Source organism: Anas acuta, chromosome 9, assembly GCF_963932015.1.
Source record: "Anas acuta chromosome 9, bAnaAcu1.1, whole genome shotgun sequence".
Taxonomy (NCBI): Eukaryota; Metazoa; Chordata; class Aves; order Anseriformes; family Anatidae; genus Anas; species Anas acuta.
In genome coordinates this window covers 5,684,609-5,701,120 of record NC_088987.1, presented here as the reverse complement: position 1 = coordinate 5,701,120, position 16,512 = coordinate 5,684,609, and the positions used below count along the sequence as shown (strand labels likewise).

General features: G+C 40.4%; 1 protein-coding gene across 2 annotated transcripts in view; it reads right to left on the bottom strand.

Moving 5' to 3' along the window:
* The window catches only part of NLGN1 (neuroligin 1), a 423,896-nt gene that overhangs the window by 364,674 nt on the left and 42,710 nt on the right, over nucleotides 1-16,512 (bottom strand). The window contains exon 1 of one of the 2 annotated variants that reach the window (XM_068691891.1): nucleotides 10,212-10,924. The exons of the other annotated variant lie outside the window; for it this stretch is intronic. The gene's annotated coding sequence lies outside the window, so the exon portion shown is untranslated. Of the gene's footprint in view, nucleotides 1-10,211; nucleotides 10,925-16,512 lie in introns of those variants that run through there. 2 annotated transcript variants of the gene reach the window in all.

Here is a 16,512-nt window from a genome sequence, read left to right as displayed (position 1 = left end):
AATTTTCCTTGAGATCTTTTTAAAGAGAAGCAATGAAAAAATGATTCTTTACAGAAACTCTATAGACAGATGTAATATGTTTCATTAGAATGTCATTATTTAGTGAAGAACATAGCATTGTCAAAGCTACTGAAAAATAATAGACAGATAACCAGTATCACTGGGAAATTTTCCATGGATCTCAGTGGACTCTGGACTAAGCCCCAGTTGAGCTAAATCACCCTACCTATTTTTGGTTGTGGCTCTAAAGGATGATTGCTGGTCCTCTTTGAATTCAAATTAACAACCTAGGAAACTAACATCTTTAGAGATTTTCCCCCAGGCAACCCACAAACCAGACTTTGCCACAGTATAGAGTTTTTTCACCAGTGTGAGCCCGTTTACAATTATGCAGATCGGAGATCAAGTGCCATTCAGATACCCAATTACTCCACCTTGATTTTTTCATAATACTCCAGGTTTTGATATATCACCCTGCACAGAGAAGTGAGTTAGTGCAGACTCATTTTGTCTTAGTAATAAATAATCTCCTTCAAGATACAAACAACAGCTACTGTTCTCTGAACGCTTGGCTGAGAGAAGGTTCTTGGATAAATAGCCTCACTTAGAAAACATATTTGCAAAAGCTTTTGAGAAAGTACAATATATATGACAGTTTCAAATGGTGCTTTGAGAACACTGTACTTGACCTGATAGAAAACTGAATACTTTTTTATATGAACTTCCAATCCAGATGTCCTTCACACAAACAGTTAAATCATAACAAATTGTTTATTCTTGTTCGGTCTTTGAAAGAAAGAGATGGTAAAAACTGAATCAAAGACCAGAAAGATGAAGTCAATCATATTAAAACCACACTGACTCTCTCACAAATGCTTCAGGTTTTTTCGTCTGCTTCTGACAACCTTTTAGGATTTGAACTTGCAAACAGTGAAGGAATATGTTTCAAAGTCATAACTGCAAATTTTGCAGCTTTCAGGTTGTGATTCACTTTTCTACAGACCGTCAAAACTAACATCCTTCTCCTGTTTCAGTGGGACAAACCTGGTTCTTGAAATTTGATAAAAGGCCACAAATTTAATGAAATCTGTGGTTCTTCCATGGCTGATCTAAAGACCTTATGCAGGAGCTAGAAAAGTTGTACTAACACACAGCTTTCCTGGAGATACTGTGAAGAAAAGGAACCAACCAGGAGCTTTAATTGGTGCCTCAGGTCAGTTTGTTCTGGCCAGGCCTTTCTATGAGAGATCCCTTAAGGACTTTGGTATCTCAGTACAACACTTAGATGTCCCTGTGACCCAAATACTCCTTCTCATCTGATCCCCTGCCCCTCTACTCACCTGTTTTGTCCAGAAAGCACAGAGCTGGAACATTTCAGGCTATGACCATTATACTGCCAGATTCTTGATTTCTGATTTGTTCCATATCCTCTCAAAGAAGGAACTTGGAAACTAACCAGTTTTCCATTTAAATCTAGCAGTATAACGTATATATATGCAATTCAGTATTCTCCTTGTGCATATGTGTATGTATATACATACAGGCTCTAGACGTGTGTGTGCAGCTGTATACATACACATTCTCTACACATTTCCGTGGGTAGGCACCTGTCTTGGAAATCTCTTAAGCAGACAGATTGAATACACTTCAATTGCTACAGCTTAATAACTTTGCAGCTCATGAATTGATTTTAGTACTATTACACTGCCTTATCAGCAGAGCCCCTGTCTAAGGAAAGGATTTGTGTGCGTGTGTATGCGCGTCTGTGTGTGCATGCCTGTAAATAAGTGAATTTTACTACCGCAGTAGTAGAACACACAAATCTAGTTTTAACAGCATTATCTTTGGTGTACAGAGATCACGTTTTATGGCAGAAAGGTTAAGAGAAGAAGGAATATCTTATGAATAAGGTGCGGGACTACAACTTCAGAGGTTCAGGTTCAATTCCTCACTCTGCCAGAGGCTATTCTGTGACCCTGGACAACTCACAGAAGCAGTTAAGCAAATGCTTAAGTCTTCTTTGGTTCAAGGGATAATATATCCTTTCCCTCCTCTTTTGTCTGTTGTAGCATGTAGATTACAAATGGTTTACACCAGAGCCTGGGAGGAGGTGTGAAAGGGTTGTTATTCTTTGTTTATTTTATTTTATTTTTTTTTATACAAAACAGTAGCTCAGCCCTAATTTCACTTTGAAACCTATGAACTCCATGGAAATACCTGAATAATATTACTTTTCCAATGAAGTCCACAATTGTTGTATCACATGTTCCAGTTTTGAGAAATCTAAGAGAATATACACTACCCATATACACTGTGGAATTACTAGGGAAAACAAGGTGGGTATTTGAAAAGGAGAATTAGCCTTATATATATTCCTACCAGATATCACATTGTACCAATTAAGAATGCAAATGTAAAGGTCCAATATGTAAACACAAAATGTATTGACACAATTCTAGCAAATAAAGGATCCAAATTTACAGCTTTAATTGAGAATCAACATTCATTTTTATAATACTTCTTTGTAAACTGCAAGATACTGTTACACAACAATCCAGAAAAAAAAGGGCTAGATTAGAATTTTGAATGCAATTAACTAAGAGTATTTAATATAAGAAAAATGTCAGATGGCCAACAAATCAACACACCAAATATAACTTCAACTTTAAAATATTATTTTTTGCGTGTGGACAGGCATCAGCTTACCATTTTTTTCTGCCATTTTGTCCCTTTTTGTTGGCTCTTTCCAGCCTTTGAGCTGTTACATGGCCCACAGCTGGGCAGGCGGCTCCCTCTGGCGCTGACACCAGAGCGGCTCTCTAGATCATACAAATCTTGCTCCCCGTGATTCCGTTTAGGACCAGATAACGTCAGCTCAGCACTGTGCAGGCCTGGGTTTGTTAGTCTGTAAAATAATTAATTTTCCTACCTTTGGTATAGAATTGCCTACAGAATTTGGTACAGAAATTGCCTTTAGATGGGAAGCTCTGAAAGCATCACGCTAAGCAGTATGGTATCATCACACAGTATCTTATTTGCAGATAACCAAAGGTAAGGATGGACTTGTTGCTAGAGTTTGCATGTTTCCCTCTGCTTTGATTAATAATCATCTTGCATTTTTTGACATATCAAATATTTTCAGAATGACTGCAATTACAAAGTGAGAGTTCAATTATATTATCAACTGAACATCAAATGGCTTGCTTCACTAACACTGGGCTCAACTTTTTAGTTGAGATTACGTATCCTTGGTGTTTAGATAGTTTTGAGTTCTACTAGAAGTTTCACACTGTTTTTAGAATTTAAGTCACTGTAGTATCACAGTTACTCCTCTGAATTTCTGAGAGGTTTCCTGACCCCACATAAAATATTACAATAGGAGAAGAAATGCAATGCTTAGCATCGTGGATGTTTTCATCAGAGTTCTATGATGGTTAAAGTCCGATCATAATTTTCTTTACAGCTCCCTAATTATTCAAAACTATTTTTTAAATATGTTCAAAATATTGTATATAAATTTTGACCTAAGAAGTTATAATTCTCAAGAAAATATGATTAACTCTAAGGATAGTTTGTTGAAATGTTTAATGCAACTGATTCTAACTTCCCATCACAAATGCTGATTGATTTCACAAATACCATTTTAGCCTATATTAAGTAATTTACTTTTTTTTTTTTTTTTTTTGAGAAACACTTAACCACTTTCTGAATGGCCATGCATGCCCATATACATAAGGAAGCTTTGTTATTTTGGAAAAAAAATACTTGAAAAAAATTAAATACTGACATTTTGCAAAAGCTGAACAGTGTCCATCAGAGGTCCAACAAGATTTCCCCATGTGAAACTCTCCTCATTTTCAAAGGCTGTTGCAAAGGAGAAGGCTCCTGAGAATGGGATCATTCATTGCGCTGCTGGTCTCTGAACAAAGAATGGATGGCAGATGAAGAAAGACCTGTGGCTCCCCCATTAATAGGAAGTTCAATATTTTCTTGCTTCTTCTGCCAGAGCCTTTATGCAATTCTCATAACTTTTAAACTATGCAGTGTTATACATAATGAGCTGAAGAGGCAGTACTGTATTTTTTCTATCTGCAGTGAGCTTTCCAAGCATTCATTAATCCTCACAGCATCTCAATGTAGTAGTTCAATTTATGGATGGGAAAACAAAATAGATTGAGTACTGGAATATATTTTAATGTAAGTGCCAAGCAAAGGCATGAGACTGAAAGTGCCCCAGTGTTTCTTTCTTGTGGATGTGCAGCAAAGACCTTAGACGTGAGTATGCTGGAAAAAAAAACTGTCACAGCATAACTGCCACATCACGGGCCCCGCAGCTGGGTGAAGAACAAGTATGGGAAAAGCAAGGACCAAACCATCACACCAGGTCTCGTCTTCCTTTGTACCCCAGTCAATGGCAATGAGCCACTGAACACTTTCTATGAACTTGGTAAGGCACAAAGAAAAGTGTCTCTCCTTCAGCAATGGGGACAAGAACCTAGGCAATGCAAAATGTTGCTAAATGGTCAAAAAGGATAGCTGTGGCACCCTTTTAAGATTTTTTCCACCATTAAGATTCCAAATGCTACAAGATTTATGTCTGGGTAGTGATCTTCCTCCTATTCACTCCAGCAAACATACTAAAATATGATGGTCAGCGTCAATTTTGACCACAGCAACCTGCAAAAGCATCAGATTTGTATGAGTAGACAATGTTGGAGGTGAACGAAGACCAATGAAATTGTTACATTTTATGTTTCCAAAAAAGCTCTACTCTACTCTCAATCTCTACTTATTTATACTGACTTATTTATACAGACCGTTCATTGTTTCTCTTATGTATTTGCACTATCATACAGTACAGTGCTTGTCAATATATATACGTATATTTTTTTCTCAGAGTCTATCAAAGACAAGGGAAGTTCTCAAATGGATTTTCTTCTTCCAAAAAGTGCCTCCAAATGTTGATTCACTGAGAACACAATTTATTGTTCTGACCACTCTGCCTTCACATTGTGTTCCAGTTCATCCACAATTTACGTTACTTCCACATGTCATGAACACATGAACTCAGCACAACTGTGGTAAATCACAAGATAAGAACTCGTTGTAGAGTGAAGGCGAAACTCCTTGGGACACAAAATGTATTATTTATTCATACAGTGCCTTGCATAAGCAGGTGATGATTTTGACTGAACCCTCTGGTTGAACCTGGAATACAAACAATGAGCAATAAAACCTCAGCACTCAGCTCTTCTTCTACAACTCAGTAACATCTAATTTTCATTTTACTGCAATATAAATTGCTACCTGGCTATGTCTTTCAGTAAAACTTAATCTGCTTTTAATTTTAATTGCCCAATAAATATGCCTAATTGGAGCCAGTCCCAATTTTACCCAGTTCAGTTTTTTTTCTTAACAAATATAAAAGTCAAATATATCTCAGCTGGAGGTGATGCTTTATTGAAAATAACAGATGAGCCAATTCTGAATAACCATTGAACAAAAGAAAAGGCAGGAGTCATAAATAAATACCTTTAACTATATTCAAGCTTCCTTAAAGTGAACTTTCACCATATTAAGTGTCGTTAGCTAACTTATAAACAGTAACAAAATTTCTACTCTAAATCCAGAACTCCTGTGCTATGTTTTCTGGCAACCAGGGTGGAAAGTCCTTCAGAGGAACAATACAGCCTCCCTTTTCCTTCCTCTGAATAATAAAGTTCCCCTCAATAGGAAATGGATCAAATCCTAAATAAATAAATAAGCGCATCTGGTATTTATTTATCACTGTCCTTGGAAATTTTATGCTAATTGAAGTTCTGTTACTAAGGCTCTGGAAAACATCTTATAGTCGTTTTTATATTATTTTACTGAAATGCATAAATACAAATGCTTTCTTTCCCAGTGTTTCTCCACTCTCCTGGTATATGAAGTCAATAAGCTGATTAACAATGTAGCTAATGTATTCTTTCTATTTTCTTCTTGTGTAATACAAAGTCTGAAAATCTCCCTAAAACACAGTCCCTCTCCAGAAGCACAGTGCTTTTTAGTCTTCCAGCTAAAAAAAAAAAAAAAAAAGACACAGTCAAGAATTTGTTCCAAGGTCTTCACCTTGATAAAGCTACCACAAAATCTCATTTTGGAAGTACACCTTGAGATAGATACATATTTAAAGACAAAAAAGGCTTCAAAGCATTTTTTTTTCCTGAGTTTGCAAGAGCTTCTCCAGCACACATGAGAACCATATGCAGGTATTGCCATTTCCTGGAAAGCTGTAGAAACCAACCACACATCCAACATCATAAGAATATGGTCATATACGGTCATTTCCCTAGCTAAAGCTAGTCTCTTATGAAATTTTAAAGTCTATTTATGAAGTCTATTTACAATACAAAAAGGAAAAACAAAAAGCAGTCTTAACCACTTGGATACACAGTAGATTTCTGGCAATTACATGTGGACCTTTTCCCAATGGAGCTTCATAGAGAGTTCAGACCCAAAGCTGGGACCACCAGTACATGAAGCCAGGGCACCATCTCACCAGCTGTCACCAGCAGTAAAAGCTTCACAGCACTGGAAAGCTATGAAGTGAGTGAACAGTTTGCCAGCTTGGTGCATGAGGAAATATGTAACCTACACAAGGTTGCACTTGTGGTGTGTTGGTGTGTAAGGTCTACACAACCACACTTGGTTGGTGAATTCAGTCCAACCTATCTGAGGAACAGGAAAAATTCTTGAAAAAGTCTTGAAAACAGACATAAGAAACTCTGCAAGACTGAATGCTCCTCTCAACCCCTCGACAGGAAAAAAAAAAAAAAAAAAAGCAATACACGAAGCAATACACGATCAGGGACAGAGGAAGATGAATGGAAGCTCTCATCAGAAATTGGGGAAGAGTTTCACTCATAAGTCAGAAATCTTTGGGAAAGCAACTTTCATTAGTTCTGGTTTCTAAAAGACATGCAGATGTGGTGCTCAGGGACATGGTCTAGTGGTGGACTTGCCAGTGCTGGGTTAACAGTTGGACTTGATGATCTTAGAGGTCTTTTCCAACCTGACTGATTCTATGAAACATGAACACCTTGAGTGGTGACAACTTTGGCATGCTTCAAGGAGCTCATCCTGCTGACTGTGATGAGGTTACATGAGTGTAAAAGCAACAGAACTTGGCCACATGTTGCACTGCAGTGCTCTGAACCCAAATGAGATTCCAAGGTAAAAGTTGAAATGTGATCAAGCAGTGGTATTAATAACAGACACGGGCACAACAGATTTGTTTCTTTGATGCCTGAAAAACTGTATCCATTGCTTTCCAATGCAAAATTACAGAATCCCATCATCTGGATTAGAATATGGGAGTTCTGTTACCTGAATAGAGTTTGTTACCTGAAACAGAACAAAACAAACAAACAAAAACTTCGTGAAGCTAATTTAACATGAAGAGCTAATTAGGAAATATATTGTACTTCCACAGAAATCATAGCTGGAGATTTAAATTTCTATACAACTCAGTCAGCAATGTTCACTGTCTAGTAAGGAATCTCTGTGTTGACCAAAGAACTTGAGCACTTACTTCCAACTTGCTGTTGCCTAAGAAATTATCTTTATTATAGCACATGGAGAAAAACATGTTCAAACAGGAAAATAAACAAACAGAGAATTTCTTCAATGACCAGTCAATTCAAGAACCAGAGTATGCTCAAATGCACACAGATGAATAGCAAAAAGGCACATAGACAAGCTTTCTAGTGAGTCACCAATTCAGTTTTCTAAGTGTTCTTCATATGTTCAGAGGAAAGAAATTCCAAAAGCTCCAACCCAAATCTGTCCTCACTGACTAACTGGTCTTTGACAAAGAAGGAATGGCAGTGGCTGCATTCATGACACAACAGGAAATGCTCTTTGACCCTTTCCAGTTAATGGAGATAAACCGTAAACTTTCTAACACTGAAAAATTAACTTTAAATAATTAGTATTAGCATCATAGTTACCACATCTAAGTTATGTGATTGCACAGTCAGAAAATTCTCACTGAAAATATCTTTACGTACGGATTCATGAAGTCTGTGGAACTTTTTGCTTGAGTGGGGACAGTGAGATGGAACCCAGCATCTCTGAGATATTTCATTCTCTTGAAACTCACTTTAATGAGAAGGTGTCAAAGAAAACAGCACTCAAATCCACATACATTTCATAAAATATCTTCTTCAGAGTTCCACTAACCTTACTCACATGTCTATGCAACAGCCACAAGGAACTCAGTCTTACCAGATTTTGCACATGGGTATTTTCCAAAAAGGACACATGATAAATTTTTAAGGACCCAGCATATCTCTGTAATTGTATTATGCTGGGCAGCTACCAGCCCAATTAATCGGATGGGGAATTGAACCTGCACCTCTTCAGTTCGTGATTAATGTTTTTATGCAGTAAACAATTTGTCAGCAGCATTAAGGGAAGCCTGTTCACCTGAACACATAGCAAACTACATGGATGAAATACATACGTATAAATGTCTGTTACATCTATCACCACAGTTTATTTTAAAGGCTGTTAAAAGCAGTAGAAATATAGCCCAGGTAAATGTAAATGCTATGGCTCAACTGTTTTCTAAAACATTCAAACTTGATCCCTTTCCTTATAGCATGTATCCCTCTGTTCTGAAAGAACTGCGATATTTTATTCCAGCCTTTCCAATACATCCAAACTCTAAATAATGGATCAAAAATACAATCGTGAATACAGAAGAAGGTGAGAGGGGAAAAAAGCAACAGAAAAGGATGGTACGAAAGAGGAGCTTTTCTCACATAACTGCAGGAACATTACTATGCTCTGCTGAAGCACTGAACTGCACTGCTCCTGCTTATTTGTAAGAGGATTTGACAAGCTAATGATAGAATCAGCAAGATTACCAGGAAAAAAAAAAAAAAAAGGAAAAAAAGCCTTTCCTTTTAATCAAAACATAATCAGAAGGCCTAGGTGATGATTACCTCCTGCTTTCAACCTAAGTCACTGAAGCAGTCCATTAAAAGGGCTTCCAGTGCTGTTGGGGTGAGGATGAGGTATGTGCCATGCCACGAACAGGTATGATCACACACCACGCTCACTTCACACTGCTCCCATCGCTTCCTATATTTTGAGAGGACAGGACAGAGGTTGTCTACAGCTAAGACACGCTGTAGGAGTTCTGTAAACATGGGCCCCACACCGAGAAAGTCCCTTTTCAGTAATGGCACCTTTATTACCACAAATATGTTCGCAATTGGTACTGCAATTAATTACCGGGACGGGGAGATACGCAACAAAGGACTAAAAATTGCCTTTACTGGGACACAATTCATTTAGATGATTTATGGAGTTCTTTATTGTTAGCGTCACAAGAGCTTTTTCAAAACAAGAGAAATCATTAAATCCCATAAACCACGGACTATCGCCGCGGTTAGCTGGTAATTGATGTCCTCGCTCGTGCCATTTATATCACTAAATAGAGCTGATAAAACAAAAATTAGTAAAGGCTGCTGCTGCTGGAGCCTGCAGCATCCCCGAAGGAACCGCGGGGCTGCCTTCCCCTCCCTCCCCGGCAGGAATCCCCCTTCCCCGGCATCCCATGGCCCCCGGGAGCATCTGCTACTGAGCGCAGGTGGGGGGCTCAGTCCCCCCAAAGCCCCCCAGGCACTCCCCCATGGAAGGGCAGAAACTGGCACCCAGACACCAGACCACCCCCGTGGGTGGGGGGGGTGAAGGAGGGGAATTCATTCACTTTCAGCAGAGGGAGGATGTGATTGTTACCCCCCCCTCCCCACCCCCGGCCCGTTTTCCCCCTAGGGGGGGTTAACTACTTCTCTCTCCTTTTGAAATGCAAATAAAAAAGCTTTTGTGTTGCGGTTTTCCATGGGGCTTTGCAGGCGTCCTGCTGGGTGGAGAAAGTGCACGGCAAGGAATCATTTTAACCAGAGGATTGGTGGTTTTAAACAGTTACCAAATACCAGCCAAAACATGTGCACGGCAAAGAAACTCCCAAATACAGAGCAGGCAGGGAGAGGGGATGGATGTTAGTGAGGAGAAGCAAGCAGGCGTATTCTAAGACTCGGAAGGACGGGAGAACAGCACCGAAAATGCAATTAAATCAGCCCAGATTTTATGAAAAAAGAGAAGCTGCTGAAAACCCTGAGCAAACGCTGCTGCCTCAAAGATGGAAATAGCTCCCTTACCTTATTACTAATCCTCGCTTGCACCTGCTCTGCAATCATAAATACTTCGAGGTGCTTAATATGAAGCTAAATTGATGGCTGAATTTAAGCAATTTCTTCGTGCACCTCTTTTACAGATTCAAAAGGAGATTTTTAGGATCGTCCTCCTCAGTATCCATTTGCTTCCCAAAGAATTCCAATTTTCTTGAAAAAGAGGCAAAAAAAAAACCCACGGTATGTCTACATACAAACGGGCACTGTAATAGATCCCCCCCCAAAAAAAAAAAAATAGGGAGTGGGGGAATCTGAGAGGTGTCACTACAAACTTGGCAAGCAAAACGTATCCTCGGCAGGAAGACGGAGAGCGAGAGGGGAAGGGAGGAAGAAAAAAAAAAAAAAAAAAAAAAAAAAAAAAAAAACCGCTGCAAAAGACAAAATTCCCAGGGAGATTTTGAAGGTAAAAAAAAAAAAAATAAAAAAAAAATAACCCCGAGGAAAGCCGTGTGAGCGGAGCAGAGCAGCGAGGGGCTGGCGGGCTGCGTCCCAGCCATCCATCCGCCAGCCCGGGGAGCAGCGACCGCCCCCCGCTGCGGGCGAGCGGCTCCCCCCCGGCCGGCTGCTGCCCGCACGGACACCGACAGACAGCCGGACAGCCACGCAGCCGGGCTCTGCAGGGCTCGGGGGGGGGACCCCGCGGGGATCCCCGGCTTGTGCGTGTGCCCGGCGCCGTGTGCGTGTGCCCGGTGCGTGTGCCCGGGCCGCGCGTCAGATGTGACGCTCAGCCGCCGGAGCAGCCGCAGCCCCGGGGCGCCGCCGGGGGAAATTTCCCCTCTCCTTGCCTCCCCCCGTGGGGTTCTGGGGATGTACGTGGGGTTTTTGTGCACCCCCCTCCCGTGGGGAGCAGGGCTTGGGCACGCTCTGCCCCTCTCTTCGCATCTCTCCCTCTCCCAAGCCCCCCAAATTCCCATAACATAGGCTGGAGAAGAACAGGGGGAAGCCCCCGGGCACCCCCTTCCTTCCCGAGGGGGGGGCAGCTCAGTCTCACCTCCCCTCTCTCACTCCTGCTCTCCTCCTCCCTGACCCGTTACACGTTTCATCAGAGCCTTCCCCAGACCTTTAATTATTCTATTAATGGGCGCCCATACATTTTCCAGGGCAGCGTTTCATTAGGCAAACGTCAATATCGGGTGCACGGAGGGCGAGCAGCAGGTCGCACACTGAAGCCGTAACACAAGCTACAGCAGAATTGCTCAGGCTTGCTTCCCAAGGCTGTTCTAGGGCACTTTTTTTTTTTTTTTTTTTAAAAAAAAAAAAAAAAAACAGGTTGCATGGGAACAACTTGTGTCAGTAGAGGGCCAGGTTAGTAGGGCAAGCCCCAGGTTCCAGTAAGGCTCTCCTGGGAGCCCTCACCAGCTCACAGTTAAGACTAGGAAAGGAGAAACAAAATAAGAAGTCACAACTCTCTAAACTACCAGCGTTTTACAGTCACATCATTTACATACTCCGCTGAGAAGCAAATGTTTTTTGTTCTTGACAAACTGGGAGTCAGAAAAGGGCACCATGAGCAGCCCAGACAAGCGGTGGCTCCGTCCCAGCAGGGCACCAAAAGATGGAGGCAAGGAGCCCTCCTGGCCCCCATGGGGGTGGTCACGCCTGCACTGCACAGCTCCTGGGATTTACAACTGGTGTTCGTGCCTCCCAAGGTGCTGAGGGGTGTGCAAGTGGACAAATGTGGAAGTTCAAAGGGAGTTTGATGGGATTCAAGGCAGGTCTCATGCGTGGGTGCAGAGAAGGCAAAGCCAAGGAGGGGAGGAGGCAGCAAAGTGTGCAGCAAGGCGAAGGGGAGGGAGGGAAGAGAACAGAGCGGCTGGGAATAAATTCTTTAGGGCTTCCTCAACTGGAAAATACATCTTTGTCAAGGACTTTTATACACTATGTTTCAGTGAAGAAATCAAAATCACGTCCCAGCACTTGGGTATCCAGTTGAATTTTGAGTGTTATTGTAGGACTGAAGGGAAAGGGCATTAAACTTTCTTAATGCCTTTTTTTTTTTTTCCTTGACAAGAGAAGAAAAGATGAGGGATTGGTTTAAAAGATGAGCCCAGGAAAGATTCTTCACAATTCTTGTACCAGACAGACATGTTTACTGTAAAATCAAAACACCACCCCTGGGAAACTGGTACAAGTGGAGCAACAGTTTTACGCTCTGTATCCAACACAGCCACTAAGGAAAGCTGCAAGGCCTGTAGGTATGCCAAAAACAGCACCTCTCTCAAATACAACACGTTATTAAAGCCCTCAACTCATTGTGATTAACTGGGGGGGTTACTTCCTCCAAAACTGAGATGGTCAGTACGTGAAAGTCTTGCTCTTGTTTCTGTTTACATCAAACAAAGCCTTGATTTACCCTCTGGAGCAGTGTATGTGCCCTTGGAATTTGCAATCTCATCTTTAATCACTGTTCCAATGGCTGCAAAAGCAAGGGCAGATGCTCCCACCTGCTGTGGGGCAGCGGGTGGAGCAGAGCAAGCCAGCACCCCAAAAAATGGATCACCAGATGCAGCACCTCCGTTACACCTACAGGGGTCTCTGGGAAGAGCAGCCCCCTACCCACACCTCACGTACCTCTGTACCAAACTCACATATGTGCAGAAATCCTTACACACTGCTCAGCTCAAGCAACAGCCATTCTGGGGAAAGGGAACCCATGGGGAGAGAAGAGGGAGCAGGGGACCAGCTGTTCTGGACAGCACGGTGCCTTCTGCAGCATGCAGTTTCCAGCTGGAAAGTCGTATAAATTTCTGAAGCGATCATTAATTTGGCATTCCCATCCCAAGAAGCAGATTTAACCTTCTAGCCAGTTGGTTATCTGCACAGCCCTCACCACTGCAGTATCTGAATACCCTACAGCTTTGAACTGGGCATCTAGATGATGTTCTCAAAGCCTAGGAGTGAGGCTGACGGCTTCACATTTGCTCAGGTTTTTGTACAGGTTGGAACTTGAACATAACATGGCTGCATATAGCAGTTCTACCCTTCAGATGAGGGTGATTTGTCAGGATTAGCCTCAGGGGCATTTCTAATATCTTCCCTTTACTTGTGGTGATTAAACAGGATTGAAGATATCTTCCAATCCCTTCCAGCTTCTACATCTTTTCCCGTGGATTTATATAGAAGGGAAGACGCTGTAATACAGCTGGTAGCTAACATCTCACAGGGACAGCGTAAAGTCACTTACTCACACAAGTTTAGCCTTCCTCAGCGTGTAGCTCTGTGTTACCACATGGGTCTTGCCAGCTTCTTTAACATTCAACCAGAAAAGGAAAAAAAACACCCTAAAATTTATGAAGAATAACGTCCAATAATTGCATGTTTTACAGTCCAAAAACAAAGAGACTTCCACACTTAATGTAATCATCTCTGTTTCTGTGAGACAGAGGAAATGAAGGTGCCCTAAACATGACAAACAGAAAATGATTTGTACAAAAATAGGGGAAAGAGAGCTGCATAATAAAGCTGTCTTTTGTAACTGTCCAACAGAGACTGAGAAGGCTGAAAATGAATTGCAGCAAGGATGACTTTGAAGAGAAATTGTCAGCTTGCTTAGCTCCCAAATTCATACCTTCATGCACAATCTTTAGACAAAAAGCAAAATGTACATGCCTGGGAGTTACAAGGCAGAGGATATGACCTGTATGCTTTCCTCCTGGCTTTGCTACTTATTCACTGTATGATCCTAGATTAAGCTTCATAACTGAAGTTACATTAATAACATAATTATGAGCATGAAATATAAATAAATTATTGATAAGTATATGAAATTAAGTGCAACTTTAGACTCCAAACTTGATTAAAACAGCTTGATTTTCAATGGTGCTGGGCAGCTGAAGACTTTGAGACATCATGGGAAAGTAAAAGACATCTCTATCTTAAAAAACAATGCCCAACAATTTAAGTGCTTGCATTTAACTTCAATTTCCATTTTTCCTTTCTTTTGTTTATTTCACCTTTTTGAATAGTCTATACTCATCTCTCAGAGAAATCATGCAATGACTGGTAGAAGCAGGTGCAGTTCCAAAGACATTGTGTGCTTTCTTTGAAAGGAATCAAGGATCAGTTTATAGCAACAGTATGGCTAAAATATTAACGGGTTAAAATTCCAAGGAAAACAGTATCTACTAGTGAGGAAAATGAAAGAGCTTATTTGAATTATTTTAAAAGCTATTTTGAGGCTTTGCTTTTTGTTTGTTTGTTTAAATAATCAAAGCAGACACTATCAAGAGTTAACATCTTGAGCAAGCTTACAGAAAACCTTAAATAACTATTGAAACATTATTTTAAAGGTGCTAAATAAAAATAATGATATGCATCAGACACACTACGTATCTTTGAGAAGACATTCCTGTTCTTTGCGCCCATTGTTATAACAGTGTGGGGTTATTTTCCTCTTCCTTTAGGTGTGAAGGGACCCTTACTGAATACCAGGAAAACAATAAATGAAGACATTAGAATAAAGAAAACAAATATTCTAGTGCTGGGATCCTGGGGCACCTTGAGGTGATTTGTCTTTTTCACCTTACTTCAGTGATCTAGCAACTGCTCTTATTTCCCATGTTAGTATCAGGATTCAAAGATGACACATTCACACATGATATATAGTGTTTTCTCTTTAGACTCATGCAACCCATAATATTAAACAACAATGCTGTTGCTAGGTCTGCTGTGTCATAAAGTCCAATTTCCTTCTGGAATGGCAGGCAGAGTTAGAAAAAGAAGATTTCTTGGGGGCCCGATTTGTCTTCTATGTAAATCAGAAATTGCCCATTGCAGGTTTCAGGCACTGAAGCCTGTTATCCAGAAACAAAACTCTAAGATTAATATTTTGCCACCAAGGCAAATAGGCTCTTTGTGGGGTTTTGAAAAGCTTCTGGCTTCAGTCGAGCTTTGATCAGAATCACAGGCAGCACCTCTTATGCCAGGTGCAGCTTTATGAGCAGTCCCTCGGGCACTGGGCATCAGTAATCAAATCATCTGAATCTGACCTTAGATTTTTAGTAATACGTTTTAATATGTTTAGATTTAGTGATACAGTTAAATACATTCTCATCTCTCACATCTCTACAAACACAGCTTGATGCTGCGAGCATTTATGCATGGGGCATGATCCTGCAAGGTGCTGGTGATTTACGTACCTGGCTCTCACAAAGGGCCTGGTCTCATTAACAAAATGAACACAGATCAAATCAAGGCCCGATCTGATCTCACTCTAAATAAACATTCTGCTGCATCCTGGTTTATACCTGTATCTTAAAACTGTAACTGGCCAGTAGCTAACCCTCACCACCACCCCCTTTAAAAATAAATAAATAAATAAATAAAAATAAGGACTAAGGATTTTAGCTGCTTGTCTGTGAATATCATATAAAATAAAGATGTTCCAAAACTATGCAAGAGCACACAGTAGAAGACATTTTTCCTGTCTGCACTTCTCACCACAAGCAGCCCTCAAGAAGAATGCATTAAATAGACACTTAGACCATGCAGATGTAAATAAGTTCCAATTAATAGTATTACGCCTCGAATTTGACATAACTTACAGGTGGGTAGTCTAAGGCCTCTTAATTTTACATCTATTCCTGATACTTCAAGTATCTTGATACTTTTCTGAAATAGAGATATCATTATTTAAAAAAAAAAAAAGTCTAAAAGTACAGGTACCATAATAAGAAAGAGAGGAAGCCACAGTGATTATACAATGACGTCTAAAGATATAATGATCACCAATTTGGCATAAATATAATACTCAATACCAAGGCATGAAATAGCTACTCAGGCTTAAAATATAATACATTATTCGGCCTTTTAGCACTTTCTCAAATATTTTTAGTTGTCAGAAGTATTATTTCCATATCTGAGACTACTAGGTCTACTGGATGTAAAGGAGTTTTGTGATTATCCTTAAAGTGTATCTGACATTGCTATTACTGCTTTAAACTTGCTACCAGTGCATTTTTGCAGTTTCATCCTTTTAGCAGAACTGACACATATAAAAGCTTTGAAAAATCAAAGTATTAATCTCCAGAAGCATATGTGTAATGATTACTTAACCAATAGGATGGGGTGGTTTTTTTTAGTTCCTCTATGAATTGGCTCAGTAACAGTACAATATTAATAATGCTTTAGCTTATACTTTTACAACCTGTTCTCCATTTCTCCCATCTGTCGATAGACTAAAATTGTGTTTACAGAATCACTCATTTTCTAAATTTTTTTTCCCCTATAAGGAGACTACAAAACCCCAAAAGTTGAGACTCGGCTCTGT